General features: G+C 36.1%; 1 protein-coding gene across 1 annotated transcript in view; it reads left to right on the top strand.

Annotated features, from left to right (window-relative positions):
• Positions 1 to 3,805: 3,805 nt before the first annotated feature.
• The window catches only part of LOC132127405 (RAS guanyl-releasing protein 2-like), a 31,222-nt gene continuing 18,413 nt past the window's right edge, over positions 3,806 to 16,614 (top strand). The window contains exon 1 of the mRNA XM_059539262.1: positions 3,806 to 3,960. The gene's annotated coding sequence lies outside the window, so the exon portion shown is untranslated. The remainder of the gene's footprint in view (positions 3,961 to 16,614) is intronic.

Raw genomic sequence — 16,614 nt, 5'->3', positions numbered from 1 at the left:
CCCTCACGGACGGCAGCCGTCCCTCCACATCGCGGGCGGCCGGCAGCGAGCTCGCCCGTCCCCGGCAACTCGCTCCAGTCCACCGCCTCGAGCGTCCATGGCGGCACACTCCTCGCCTGCTCGATGGCACCGCGGATTCACCACAGCGGAGAGGGATCTTCAGCAGCGCGTCCCTCCTTCTCCCGGGCTTCGGCACCACTGTAATGAATTAAAACTCCATAATCATCGGGAAGAAGGAGGCGGGAACCGGCGGACAATCAAATGAAACTTTAATAATCACAAAATAAACAAAACAGCGCACCAGCCCCTCACGGACGACTGATGCGCACAAATAAAACCAAAACACAACTAAAAGCCCAGGCCTGGTCCTCTCTCGTCCTTCACTGTCGTCGCTCCAGTTTTATATCCTTCCATCTCCTCCGTGGGCCTCGAGACCGGCGGGTCGAACAGGTGTAGTTCATCTCCAATCACTCCACCGGCCTCGCTCCCACGTCACTCGGCCCCGCCCCACTCGTCACACATTATTTTGACTTTTATTTGTTGACCTAGCTAACATTAGCTAGCTAATATAGAATGTGTCAACAACAAGCTATAGCTAATAGTACTGGACATGTTTCTCTCTCACTGGTAATAGATTTCACGGTCTATGTAACCTTAGCCTAACATTTAAATATTATGTCCAGTTATTTTCCACATTGTATCAAATACTTTCTGTGGTAATAAATGATAAAGTAAGACTAAATGCATCAATTATACTAAATCAGTCATGTTTAGTTGTGAAATGTGGGGCAGGTGAATAGTTTTATCCAGTAAATATGTTCCTTATTGCAAAGAAATTGAGCAAATATCAAAGGTTTCTATACGGGTCATTTTTGACCCATTTATGTAAAATTGATGTAGAAATACAAAAACTGTGTTTTTTTTATTAAGTGAAGAAAGGAAAAATAAACATTATGATTTGTGGGGGAAAAAATATATATATTTAAGTAATATCTGGACTAATGATAAAATGCATGTCTTTTAAAGATTGAGCAAAGAATCACTCAGGCATGAATACGGGTCATTTTTGACCCATTTGTGTAAAACTGATGAAAACTAGATTTGTTTATAATGTAAGGAAATAAAAATAAACACAATTATTTGTGAAAGTCAAAAAGAATATATTTAAAGACTGCCTGGAATAGTAAATGATAGAAAAACATTTATTTAAGAGATTCAGCAAGGAAACACTCATCCAACTGAAATAACAGAAAACACAACAAGTGTTTGAAAGTGGCCTTTCAAAACGTTTATGTTGTATGTTTTATTTCTTTGACTCTCCTCATTAATTTCACACATTCTTGTTTTCTGTCTTGAAGATGTTTCTGGCCTCTGAATCACATCTTGCTCTTTAAAATGAGAATTCTCTCATTGACTCACCCTCATGGCGTCCCAGATGTTTATCACTTTCTTTCCTCAGATGAACACAAGCATCTTATTTTTTAGTCTGTATAATGCAAGAGGACAGGACTGCTTCAGAAACCACACAAAGTGAACATGACGGTCAAGTTTAAAATATTGTTTCACTGAAGAAGACACTGATTCATTAACGGGGTGTCATATTCACTTTGTGTAGTTTTTGAAAGTGTCATTTTTGGACGACCCATATATTTGCATTATATGAAGTGAATTAGATATATTTTTCTAAAACTGTTAGTTTCCATTTAATCCCATTCCCTGTAATAATTTATTTTTTCCCCACTGTGATACACACTAAATCTATGTGTTTAACCTTTGCCATTGCCATTAATTTTCTTCTGAGTTGTCAGTAACTGAAACTGGGCTGTGAATCTTTAGTTCCTAACATGCTCAGAGCTGGATCAGGAGAGTAAATTTTGAAGTGTTATTATGTGTTTTTTTGAGTAAAGGGAAATACCAGTTAATATTTAATGTTCAGTTGTGTTTGGCATTTAAAATAGTTTCTGCAGTGCCGAAGAGTTTTTGAGACTGTTGCTCCTCCAATGAGCAATAACTTTTCTAAAGTGATTGCAAATACCTTCTGACTTGGTCATTGCAAACATTTGCTATGCAATTAATCTGTTTTAATAACTTCCAAGAGTTAATACTCACTTTTTATAAGTGACTAGATGCTTAAAGTATGCTAGGTAAGACAAATGTATATAACCCTGTATTGTCAACACAACTAAAAACAAAGTTAAAAGCATGACACTGATCTGATGTTTGCTGACTTCTTGTAGCTGTATACTGTACACAGATTGCCATCAAAATTAATTCAATTCTCAGCAATTCGATCCTAATAAATTATACATTGCATCAGTGTGTGCTTTTTCTGATAGGCATACTTTAAGACATGATGGACCAAGAAAGAGACAAGACTGAGCAGGTTTTTCTTGCATTAAATGGTTTAACAGCTGCGTCAGCCAAAAGCACAGTAAAGTGTTAGATCAGATTGTTCTTAAACGTGTATGCAGCTGATCTTGTTTTTATCTGCTGTTCACAAATTACAATTTTATCACTTTTTTTTAACTTTTGAAATCATCCAGTGACTCCAAGAAAGCAGATTCACTGTTTGTTGCAATTTTATTTATTTTTTTAAACAGATTATGTGATATATATATATCGTTATACTTAAATAATGCAGTAAAGATTGCATGTTAAAAAAAGAAATATCTGGGATTATCGTTTTATTGCTTTTCACCATAAAAATATGACAATTCATAGTTTTTTTACTTGCAAAAACACTAATTGGACAGTATTTTGAATTTAAATTACACTTGAGCAAGAAATAATAAAATTTTCACTGTGTATGGTAAGGTAATTTATTGTACAGTTAACCAAAATAACATTTTAGTCTTAGTTTACGGACATTTTACAGTAAAAATGTCAATAAACTATAAAACTAGTAATAAAAGATTTTTGACATTTAAACATTTCTGTTTATTCTTATTTTGATTATTTTAATATGCATCTGTATTGCATTATTTTAGTATCATATGATTTACCTTATTGTTGGTGTTTTGTTCTTACGTGTTGGCCAGGTTTTATGGACTTTTTTTTGGTTGTTTGTTTGTTTGTTTCTTAAATGTTTTTGAACATTAAGATTTTTAACATTTTTCTTAAAAAAAAGTACCTTTTGCTCATCAAGCCTGCATAAATATTTTTAACTATTTAAAATAAATGCTTTCAATTTGAATTTAGATTTTATTAGCTATGTAATTTATTCTTGTGAGCAAAGCATCATGACTCCAGTCTTCAGTGTCACATGATCCTTCAGAAACCATTCTAATATGTTGATGATTTGCTGTTCAATAAATGTTTTATTATTATTATTATTATTATTTTAAATAGTTGAGTACATTTTATTCAGGATTATTTGATGAATAAAATATCCAAAGATCAGCATTTATCTGAAATAAAAAGCTTTTGTAACATTATTCACTATACTATTCAAATTCTACTCAGCTGTTTTCAACATAATAATAATAATAATAGTAATTTTTTTTTTTTTTTTGGAGCAGCAAATCTAAATATTCAGCTTTGAAATCACAGGAATAAATTACATTTTAAGATATATTCAAATAGAAAACGGTTATTTAAAATAGCTAATAAAAAAATTAGTGTGTTTGACAAACCTTCGTCAGAAGAGGGCGAGAGTTCACCGAGAACAGTCCCCAGGTGAGACAGAAGTGCGCCGCCTTTATCTCCAGCGCGACTAACGGACCGCCTTCAGCTTCAGAATCACGAGAGAGATTCCTTCACACACTCTGGGGTTTGAAGACGAAGACACTTGTGGCACAGAGTGATGAAGAGCAGTGTGCAGAAGACGCTGCGTGTGTTCATCACACAGTGAAAACATTCACAGATCCACACGATCAGATACTGAGCGCTGCGCTCGGATCTCCAAACTTTCAAAGACGCGAGCGATGTGGACAGATGTGCTGCGGATCCAGATCTGAATCATCAAGGTGAGCGAGCACTGTGACTGTCTGAATCTGATTGGCTCTTTTGGGGGTCTGGTCTCATTTCTGTTAGTACGCATTATGCAAAAGCAGATATATAAGCACAGAGGCGCGTTTATCTCAGAGAGAGAGAGAGAGAGAGAGAGAGGCTCCTCTCACGCTATGAGGTTATTTTAGTTACACACTGACACTTCTGTTAGTGTGCGTGTGTGTGTTTTCCGTGAGCTCGCCTAGTCTTTACACCCAGCGTGGTGTGATGCTGATAAATCGGGTTTGAAAGCATTTCTTAGCTATTCTTTTGATCTTAAAGTTATGTTCACCCTCCCAAAAATCCATTTACCAACCTTCATTATTATTTCAAACAACTATGCTCTTTTCTTCTATGGAACATCTTCTTATCTTTTTATATAATGGAAGTCGATGGGGTCCAAAACATGTTTTTCTTTCTGCGGAAGACATAAATCCACACAGGTTCGGAGAGGTGATGATAAATCTTTTTCATTTAATGTGAACCAGCAATTTATGAATTAAGCGTACAATTGTGTTCCTGTCAAGTCTATGTTAGGTAGCTTGTGTTAGTGTGGATTACACAGAGTCCATCGGGGGAGGGGGGGGGGGGGGGTACAATGATGATTCTGAAAGAAAGCTGGCCGGGAGCCATTAATGCACATCTGATTGAAAGATAAGCCACACTAATTTTAGCATCGTGGACATTTCAGCCGGGTTGCTTTGTACATTCAGCTTTAATTTAAAGAGGTCAAACTTTATCATTTGTTTTGAATGAGCAAAGTATCTACTTTAACTAGTCAAGTGATATCGACCCATTTCAGAGGCAGACAAAATACAATTTTAAATCATTCAGTGCTCTAAAAATGTATCTTCATATTTATTTACCAGTAACCCCCCGGCCCTTATTCACACCCTGTTTAAGACCTCGAAACTCTGTTACCATAACGGATGATTTGTAAACGAATGCATTGTGATGTTTTTGTCACATATGTCTGGCTTTTCTGGTGTAGTAAACTTGCTTGGTAGCGCACCCGGTGCAGTGTTGCACATGTTCCAGCAAAACACGAGTCACAATAAAACATTTCAGTGACTTGTAGAAGCAAGCTGGAACGGCATGTTTGCATGAGCAAATGTGTTTTTATCCAAGGCTTGCTCTTGTTAACATTATTGTCAGGTTCATGGCAGGTTTGGTGAAGGTACGCGCTTAAAAATAAAGCTACTTTAAAGGTTCTTCACAGCAATGCAACAGAAGAACTATTTTTGACTCCACAAAGAACCATTCAGTCAAAGGTTCTATAAAGAACCATCTCTTTCTTACCTTTTTAGAATATGAAGAAGCTTCTCTTGCCACAAATAATCTTTTTGTGAAAGGGATCTTCAGATGTTTATGGAACCATTTAGACAAAAAAAAAATGGCATCGTGAAGCAGAGTTTCAGAGTGTTTAAAAATGATAGAGCATTAACCTTACAGCGGCATTCACTGGATATTTCATTTCTAATATTAATTAGTTGCTATATTCACGTTCATCTGTTTTGGATAAAACTGAATGCACTTTTGGTGCCACCCAATAGATATTCAACTTTGAACATGTTCTGAAACATGCGAGAATCAATTAGGAAGCAATTAATTTTGCAGAAATGTTATCCCAGACACGTTTTTCCAATAAGCCTGAGCTGGAATAATCATTGGTAACTAAAGCAGCCGCACTGGCAGACTGATGAGTTATTAGCTCTATACAGAGCAATAAACAAGGATTATTTAGCTACAGAGAAATAAAATACTGACCTGGGGAAAATCAATCCCACAGTTTAGACACGGAGAAGCAAATGGATCATAGAGCAAAGAGATGCAGAGACTGTGGAAGAAAACGAAGATCGTAATAAAGACTTAAAAGGAATGATTTTGTAACAAAAGGATTGTGTTGGGCATTGAATATGCAGTATAAATGAATCTGCTATTGAGAAACACACATATTATAAGTTGTCTGTGAACTTCCAGGCTGTCAGGGTCACTACAGTAAAGATGTTTACTTTAACGCACTTTTTAAAAAAAGTACTGTTTATAAAAAATATTGTACTTTAATATAATATATACTTAAGTGCAAATACAACGTAATGTTTTCAGTCACTTAACTGCATGTTAATTGCAATGAAATGAAAATGTATTTAGTTTAAATTTGAAGTGCAATAAGTTGAACGCTAGAGTGATTTACACATGACTTATTTTTATATGTAATTTCATAATTATTGCTAGTGTCTTATAATAAACTAAAATATCTTTTATTTTCATATCTATTATTGAAACTTTAATGTATTTGTAATTACAGGGTTAGTTGCAGTTTAGTACATGTTTACTGTAGATGTAATGCTGATTATGGTTAGGTCCAGTCCTTGATTCTGATTGGTCAGCAGCTGTGTTTTATTCACGGTAAAGCACGGCTGTGACAGCTTTCAACACTGCACAACACCCTTACCAACATATATAGTGTCAAAACTGATCCATGTATTATGTACTTCAGCAAAATCAACTGCTCATTATTTATGTAATGAATTATGAGTGGACCTTGCTGGTTTTATGTTGCATCATACACCCTTAATTTTGAGGCCATGCCTTTCTTCTGATGTATGTGTCGTGTGAGAAAATATCATATATAGTGTTAAAAAATATGAAATGACACAGTCATTAAGAACAGTTCGTGTTGTCTGTTTTTATTTGAGCTCAATAGTCAGGTACTATTTTTATTTTATAATTTTTTTTGTGGAAGGACAACATTTTAGGAATGAATTTCAAAAATGTAACATATCAATACATGTATTTTTGGTTTTAATATTTGTTTAGTGTGGAAACCCTTTAAAAGGCAGGCTGTATTGTGACTAAAGCGCCGTTATAGGCACAGAGTAATTAACTGTACAGCACGCCTCGAGTACCTTATTTCTTACATAACTTGCTTTAGTATGTACATCAACACATTAAAATAAGTGTAGCTATTTAAAGCATTGCATTATTAAAAATTATTAAATTATTTAAAAGTGTACTTAAGTGTGTTAGGAAACATGAAAGTGTCTTTCTTTAAGTACATTTAAATGAATTAATATTATATCATCTGCAAGCACAGTTAAAAAAAAATGTTTTATTTGAAGTGCACTACAAGTGCGCATTCAGTACAATTAAGCACACTTCTTGTTCACCTGTAGAGCATAAAATTAATCAGATTTCTCGCACATTCACAAGAAGTAGCTTACTTTTGCATTCATAAATAAGGTGACCAAGATTTTGGTCCCATCGCCCACCTCTAAATATTTATACATAACATTTATGCTGCTAGAAAGTTATTCTGTAATTCTCATTTGCATCAAATAGTTTCAAAAGCGTTGGGAACAAGCAGAACAACAGCTTGGTAACCTCACGAGGAAAACATGACTGCTGCATGAAAGTGAAAATATGCCATCTGAATTTCGTGTTCTGTTCTGAAGCATCTCTTATGGGGATCACCTTTTGTCAGCCTATGCTCAGGAAATGAGGTTTACACGGAGACGCAGTTATGCAAAATCGGACGTTTGCATGCATGCAACACACACACAGACACACCACAGTATTAGCAAGTAACTGATACAGTGCCAGAAAGCTGTTACTGGAAGCTTCATGCACATCACTCGCAGACACAGGGACATGCATATATTTCTAATCTCAACAATATAAGGCTTTACAGAGTACTGTCTGACTCTGACAGAAACGTTGTGAAAACACAGGAAACGCAGCATGACCCTTTCTATTGTCCGTTCGGGTAAACAGGAAGTCCATGAATTTAATAAAGCATACTGTGTGAAGTTAGGAAAATCTTCATTTAATTTCTACTAGGACAAGGGTGAGAGATGTGTGTATTTGCAGTGACAAGCACACAAAGAGCCTTCCTCTTTGTGAGTTTTAGATGAGAGTGTGTTCTGCTCATTTGCATTTCTGGTTTAATAAAGCTGCATTGTGTTGCTGCTGAAAGACAGATGCTGGACAGAGAGAAAAACAAGTCTTCCTGTCTGCTCGTTCAGTTCAGCAGAATTTTACAGTAACCTCAGTGAAGCGGCAAGCACAAGCAGAAGATCTGACTCTCTCGGTTTCAGTTTTAGTGTGGTTTGTTGGCATGACTTCACTTAAAACTGCACTTGTTCTGCCTGAGAGAGCTTTTGTAGCACAGCTGTGTGCAGTGACAACTGACAAAATATCAGAAGTGCGAATAAACAATATTAGCACATGAAATGTATCTCTTTTTCTCAATTATTCTTTATGAAATACACTCATGAACAGTAGCTTCCGCCATTTGTTAAGCTGTCAAACTGCTCCATTTTCAGCACAACAGGAAGCATCTGCACTGAGAACCAACGGAGAACATTCCCTCTTTCTTTCCCTCTCTCCCCTTTCAAACACACACACACACACACACACACACACTCACTTTCACACACACACATTTACTCACAGAGGGCCTTATACATTGTCACATGACCACTTGTGGCCAAAGTGTATTTCAGAATGTCACAACCCATAAAGTGGGGCCACAACATACGACAGAAATGGACAATAAAAATCTGCTTACCGTTTTATTTACAGATGCACAAGTGAAAGCACAATTTCAGGGATTAGCAAAGACCGAAAAACAACGAACGCAAAACAAAGTCACATATTAAACAGAAAGTTGTTAGAGATTACACAGTGACGTATGCTAGAAATTCAAATCATAATTATTAAGCTTTGGCTAATTTGGTTCCTCAAACCCTTACAGAATATTATGCATAAGAATGGCCTCATATAATTAAAAACGAACATCATACAAACATGCACACACATATACAGACATATATATACTATTGGTGATTCTGAATATGTTTTGTGCGATTGCACAATTCTTAAATCCTGATGCCAAAAAAAAAAAAAAAAGATTTGACAGCTTTATTGGCAAAACACAGCAGAACGAAACAATGCAACACAAAATACACAAGAAAAAATATGTATTAAAAAAATGTAACCAGTGCACTGATAAAAAGGATGCTCAAATAATAGTATTAATGTAATAGTAGATCGTTTTTTTTTAATAAAACATACTCTAATAATCTTTGTTTTATTTACATCTTAAAAAAATAATTTTGTACAGTGAAGTGAAAGCTCTTCTGAAGATACTTATAATAGATGCTTCACAGTTCACATTTATTTCCGTTCTTCACCAGCTCTGTCTCCACAACATTAAAGGCTTTATGTGTATATTTAAATGTCAAGAGTTATTTGTATTGCAATGCTTTGATGCATGATTATCCTCCCACGTAAAGCCTGTGTTCTTACATCGCTTGATGATTCTCGTAAGGGTCAAGAACACTTTTGGCAAAGTAGACCACTTTTTACCAAGTTTTCTACAATAATCCACCCGCATACCAGCTGTCTCTGTCCAAACTAACACACGCTCGGACCAACTCTAAAGCTAATGCAAGCTAAATCTCATGTAAACTGCCAGGTTGTGCCTGTAAAAAAGACTACAGAGAGTGAGAGATAATAAATACACCTGCACATCCACATAAACAAACAAGTCTGCCACTTTACAAAAAAAGTCGTTTTCTGCAACATAATGGCCTCTGTTGTGGTTCAGAACATCTGCAAACAAAAAAAGCAAGCTCATTTTCACAACTACACAAATACTTTTGTTCAAGTGTTTGAAACAATAATAATATGAAAAGGAAACTGTGCAACTGTAATGAAGTGTGAAATCAGATATTGAAAGAAATGCACTAGCATTGAACTGTATAGTGCGCATTTGTCTATTATTCTTGACATGCCCATCAGTTTACCTCTCAATACTTGTTTATTGTAAAATAATCATTTTTAAACCTATAGAATTAATATTTGCATTGATCAGTAATTGAGAATGATGCATCATATTCATTCATTACCATTTCAGATGTATAACATATAAAAACATAAATGGTTTGTGGTCCAAAATAAGCTACAAAGTGGGCGATAGTGCATATTAAAATTATAGCCATGCTTGATTAGTTTGAAATAAATGTACACACGAGTAGAAGAAGCTGTTTTTGTGGTGAAACGAATAGTCATGTGGGGCAACCAACATGCAGGAAAATATAGCAGCTCTCATGTGGCCAAGCACAGAAATGGCCATATCTAAACCTCAGGAAATACAAAATAATATACATTGCTGAACCGCAGAAGTTAATGAGTGAGCCCAAGTAAGTTCTGTTTTTTAGAACCTGGTTTATTTATCAGTAGGTTTCTCTTGTATAAAATGGATCAAGGTATTCCAAACCACTAGTTAGGTTAATGAACTTTTATTATTATTATTATTTAATGCAGATGGATGGTTTGGTATAATTGCATTACTTACTAATGCAACACAGCTAACCTGCTGGTTTTATTCTGAATAAGAGATGACAAACAGAAACTGGACCAATCAGCTGTGAGCAAAGTCCTCGCTGATGTAATACAGTTTTACCCTTGTATGTCCTGCTCTCGAAACAGTTACATAATTGTATTGGAGCAGCAGCAAAAATTCTGTTTGCAGAGTTGTTCTTGCTGTTGGTTCTCTTGTGCTTGTAAGAAATCATTTTTAAAGCATATGGAGATCTAGGGAACTCTACAAATCCAGTCATCTTGGTCAGTCTTCATTTGCTGAAAATGCACTCACTCTCAGGTCATCCAAGATGTAGATGAGTTTGTTTCTTCATCAGATTTGGAGAAATGTAGCATTGCATTAGTGCCTCATCAATGGATGCTCTGCAGTGAATGGGTGCCGTCAGAACGAGAGTCCAAACAGCTGATAAAAACATCACAATAATCCACCAGTACTCCACACCACTCCAGTCCATCAGTTAATGTCTTCAGAAGCAAAAAGCCAAGATATTTGTTACTTTAAATATGAGTCCTCTATCCATAATATTTCTTTCTCCAGTGAAAAGTCATGTCAAAATTAGAAATCTGCAGTGTTTACAAGTCAAAACAGTCCAAAACAAAACAGTCCGAAACAACTTTAAACAAATATGTGTGTGGATTTTGATGTGAGAGGAAACAGGAAATTGACTTTTTCACTGGAGGAAGCAAAATGATGGACTCTTTCACTGCAGAGCATCCATTGGTGAGCAAGTGATGCAATGCTACTGTTAATTAACATATTTCTCTGTCTTTATCTTTCAATGCCGTCCAACTATTCTCACTCCTTGCATGAGCTCATGGAAAGAAGTATGAACATGAAGCCAATTTGTCTTCTTCAAAGTTTATTATTACATCCACCCATTATATCATGGCATTGCAAGGGGTGGTGCTTTAGTTTATCCAATGAGATATGGATTATATATGTGTGGTAGACAAGCCAAGAAATATACGCTATATAAAATGGAAGTATGGCCAGGAAGTTTTGGACATATAAGGAACACACTTGGCCAAGGATACCCCAACTCTGAGCAGAAGGACAGACCGAACTCAATAACCTTTGGGCCTATAGCCCCACATGTTCATAGCAAATGAATGGTGTATCTGCTTTATCTAACCAGTTGTCCTCACCCATATTTACAAGGAAATATGTACAGGTGAGCAGACTTTCAGTACAGCCAGGCATATTACCAGCCATGGCCTGATCATTGTAGTATTATTCTTACAAATTCTAGTTTCCTTCACATAATTCTCAATCAAAACATAATATATTAGATTGCAAAAATATAAATGCTTCTGCATTACATTGTTCACATATTTAGTTTCTAAAAGGTTATGAATACCTCTTTATTCCCAACCGGATACCTTTAATGTATGAGACCTTAACCAGGACGTTCAGATTCGGGCCAGTATAAGAACTAACTCCTAATGTCACCTGGATGTCTGCTGGGTCGAGGATTGCTACAGCTCTCAGGCTTTTAATGTCAGGTGGACTTCTAGAGCTGGGCCAATCTTTCAACTCATCTCATTTGTGCTACACTTTTAATTTTAGCTCGCGTTATTAATAATTCTAGTATAAAAATCAAGTTAATCTAACAAATTAACTTTTAACGTCTATATCAACGTGCTTTTGTTAGAGACAACACATGTTTACTCGTCACCCAGTCGATCCTTATTGTAGTGATAACACCAGTAGTGTGAGAGGACTAGAGCCCATATCATTCCAATTTCAAACAATATCATTCATTTATTTATTTATTTTTCCCCATCTGATTTCATCTTCCCTTTGTTTACCACGTCTAGGTGGTACACACTAAATTTCAATTCAACTCTTCTATTTGTTTGTTGTTTCAAGGTATCTCACTACCATCAAATTATTTCTTAAACATGACCTTTTTTTGAGTGTTTTTCTGTGAAACAATCGGCCCACATGTGACATGTTAACAAGCACAATGTATGTCATACATATGACACAGAATCAGTTTGATGAAGTCTGTCATGACATCGTGAAAGGGAAAAATAAAAAGGTAAGCGTGGATATGGATTGTGCAAGCCTTCTTGCTCTGCCTTCCCATGTTTTCCCCTGCGCAGGTGTGACACTGTTTTTCTCCCACAAAAATATCCCAGGCCAGGATAATTAGCCAAATTAGTCCATAGCCATTATTTTCTCAGGCATAATCTACCTTGTGTGCCCACTTAGAAAATGTTGAAACAGCTGATCATGGCAGTGTTGGTGCACGCTTACTCACACACTTTCACACACTCTCTTTCTGTCACTGCCTCCACAGACAGTGAACTGGATGCTGAATGTGTGTATACACTGAGATAGAGAGAGGTAAGAGTACCAAGAGTAGAGAGAGAGAGAGCACAGAAGGGAGGAGGGATTGCAGTGAGTCAAATATCTGATAGAGACCATGATATACTGTAATCTAACAGCTACATTTCTCCAATTCTGATGAAGAAACAAACTCATCTACATCTTGAATGACCTGAGGGTGAGTGCATTTTTAGCTAATTTTAATGTTTGTGTGCACTATACCTTTGATGCATTACACATGACCAAATGTATCTTAAAAATCGTATGGAGCTTTCAAATGAAATACAAACAAACACAATTAAATACACTATGACTATGAGTGGCTTTTATGCACAAGCACTGCAGTGTTAACCTTCGGCTTTATAGCAAATGCTTCTTTAAAATATATCAGATATCTCAGAGTTTGGAGTCAAGAATGTGTTGTCTAACGCAGATGCTCTTTATCTAAAGAGCATATTGTGTCTCTCACTTCTCATTCTCGCTGTTTCTTTTTCCACTGCCCGTGTTCAAACTCTGACATGATGAAGAAACATCCAATAATGAGAGTGAGATTAATAGTTCAGTGACCGATAATATTACACGCTCTGAACGAAAGCTTCTGTGTGAAAGCTGTCATTTCCTCCTTTAATGAGTGCTGTGTGTCTCATTAGAGCTGTATTTTACAGAGTCATAAGAGAGAGACAGAGAATGAAATAAACACAGATGATATGTATTTCATAGCTGAAGTTACTTTCTCTCTAGAATGAAGTCAGACTTATCATTCAAGTCCTGAGCTGTCAGGACACACTCTCTGCAGGAGAGACTGAAATATTCAAAACACCTCTGCCATAAAACACTGGACACACACACACACACACACACACACATTGATTAAATACCCCGTGAGGATCAGTAGTTCTGGGGTTCTGTCACCAAGCAACAGAAGCTTCAGAAAACAGATGCTTACTGACGACAACTGCACACACTTATAATCACACACAGGTCTCATGTTGAGTGTTTTAAATGTATCAGAGATTAACTAGAAAAGTTCAGAAGCTGTTTTATTCAGAACTTTCTAAACTGATGCATCAAGAAAGGTGTTAGAAATTCCAGGTTATATTCAGCTGTTCTGCTATTGATTTACACAATCCAGGGCTGTATTGTGATACCAAAATAACATATAGTAAAAACTACATTTAATGAATTTTCATGTGAGCAAAAAAGTCCTATGCTTGTCCTTAAAATCAACTTAAATGTTTTTTTTTTTTTTTTTTGGTTGTCTTGTCTGTGGTGTATCCATGTCATCGTATCCTGTTGGTCATGTTTTAAACATAAAGCCTATAAAAATACGGAAAGATACTCTTTGTTTGTAAATCAAATAAAAAGCATGCCTCATCAGTTTTAAATCAAATGCAGACTTTTAATTCATGATGGTTTTATATGTTTTTGATTAACTTTTATACCATTTTATGAAAAAGTACAAATGTAATGACTCTAAAAATGCCATGTGCTGTAAAAAGCAACATATTATTATTATTATTATTAAGTTTTTATATATCATTCTAGGTGCAAAGTATTTTTAACAAATATCATTTGTATTATTTGTGTTATTTATTTAATTAGCAATCCAATTTACACTTTACCCTACATGGGCTCACTCACTCTACCTTTTGTGGGTGAGCGTTTGTATATCAGATAGATGTATATCATTTCATTTTGTATTTCCTGAGGTTCAAGAGTGGCCATTTCTCTGTTTGGCCACATAAAAGCTGCTATATTTTTCTACATGTCAGTGGCACCACATAACAGTATTTTCTTCTCTGTATGCATGTAGACTCATCTCGAACTAACTTGGCAGTGCAATCATTTTAATCTACACTTTGTAGCTTATTCTGGACACAAACACATTTATTTGTTTTAATGTTATACATTTAAAACGGCTTGAGCAGAATATGGTGCATCATTCTCAATCAGTAATCAATGCAATCTCAGTGGTTTACAATACACAACTAATGAGAGCTTAATTAATTGGTTTATGTAGTCAAGTGCTTTCCTTATTTGCTTTGGTACTATTCTGGTCACTTGACACAACACTCTCATGTAACTATTTTATGGTAAATCTGCTGACGTCCCATCGATGGTTATGTTTAAAAATAAGTTAATTCGGAAAAACTTCAGGGAACAATTCTCTCTATTATCTAGTTGCTTATAAGCATGTTATTGCTAATTCACTAGCTGTTTATTAGTACTTATAAAGCGCTTATTCTGCATGAACATAATCGACATCCCTAATCATACCCAATACCTAAACTAAATCCATATTGTTTATATATGCATCTATAACTAAAGCCGATTTTTTCAGCTCAAGGGTGTGTTACATTAGAAAGGTGAAGGACAGACTATGGTTTGGTGTTTGTGTAACGGTTTCTGTTTTAGGGTGTGAAAACTACATAATTGGCAAAATCCATAATGTTTGTGACTGTATCTGTAGTTGATTTATTTTATTTATTTCAGATCAAGGTTGAGTTACATTCATTTGGCAGTCTCATGTAGACCTTTGCCCTTAAAAATAATAATAATAATAATTAATAAATAAATAAAAGAAAATTGGCCTGTGTCTTGTCTGTTGGGTCACGTGATTGATTTAAGGGCTGTTGGTTAACGGTTAGTCAATTAACAATAGCATGTGAAGAATTTGCCCAGAATTGCAAGCCTAGTCTACACAGAACAGAAGTCAAAGGGAGGTTTTTGGCAGGGTTTCTCAGGATTTGTAGACAGCAGGCCAATTGTGGATCGGGATTCAGGCCTTGTGTCAGAACTGCTGTTAGTTTGAGTCTGAGAGAGTCTCACTGCGGCTCTTCTATTAAATCTATTATTCTTTTCTTTTCTCTTCTCTTCTTTTCTCTTCTCTCTATGAGGGCTGTAATTGAAAGTGCCCACTGCAGCAACACCCCCACACACACACCTGCACACGTTCCACCATATAATGAGATCCTATATAAAACACGCTTCATGTAGCGTAAAGGAGGCTTTTGTGTGTGTGTGTGTGTGTGTGTGTGTGTGTGTGTGGTCATGCATCATTACCCAACATGCCTTATTTGAGGACCCACCACTGACTGCAGGATTTCTTTGTATTTTTGGTGGTTTCTGCCAAATATAGAACTGAGCCTAAATTATTAGCCAGTCAGAGGACAGTGAGGTGGCTGGTTGGGCGTCACGTTTTATTTTTCTCTCTATAAACTGTATTGTTTTGTACATTTTGTTCATGTTGCTTTCTTTGTAGTGGAATATAATTTGTGTTTTCATATGGAGAGGCTGATCACAATGGGATCAGAGTGTGTCGCCAATGGTTTCCTGTTGGCCACCTTGCTAAGACTGCATGAGCATGTAGGTGTGTGTGTGTGTGTGTGTGTGTGTGTGTGTGTGTGTGTGTGTGTGTGTGTGTGCGTGTGTGTGTGCGTGTGTGTGTTCTGACAATACAGTAAAGCACAGTGAGTGATAAGTGTGTGTGTGTTGTGTGAAGGATAGACTGTGGTTTGGTGCTTGTGTGACCATTCTGTTTTAGGATGTGATAACTTGAGGTCAGTTGCTAGGCAGTCACTCAAGATACTTCTATGCATGTGTGTTACGCTAAATGAGTTTATCAGTTGAGAGAGTTTGTGCGTCTCATTCAGTTACTAATGTCTCAGAATGTAAAGGCATGATGCCGTCTTCAGCGGGTGGTTTGGTCAAGGACATAGAAATGAATAAATAACACACTGTTCTGCAGCTCTTTTTATTTCATACTGATAAAAAAATGTAAATAAAATATTTTATACCATTTAAGTTGCACTAGATATTCCATAAAACCTACTGTTAGAGTTGCTCTAACACTTAAAAATGGCTTTTTGTGTCAAGTGTGAGGGAGAAAACCTTAAATTGTGAAATAT

This window comes from Carassius carassius, chromosome 3, assembly GCF_963082965.1.
Source record: "Carassius carassius chromosome 3, fCarCar2.1, whole genome shotgun sequence".
NCBI classification, from domain to species: Eukaryota; Metazoa; Chordata; class Actinopteri; order Cypriniformes; family Cyprinidae; genus Carassius; species Carassius carassius.
This window is presented reverse-complemented; position numbering and strand designations above follow the sequence as displayed.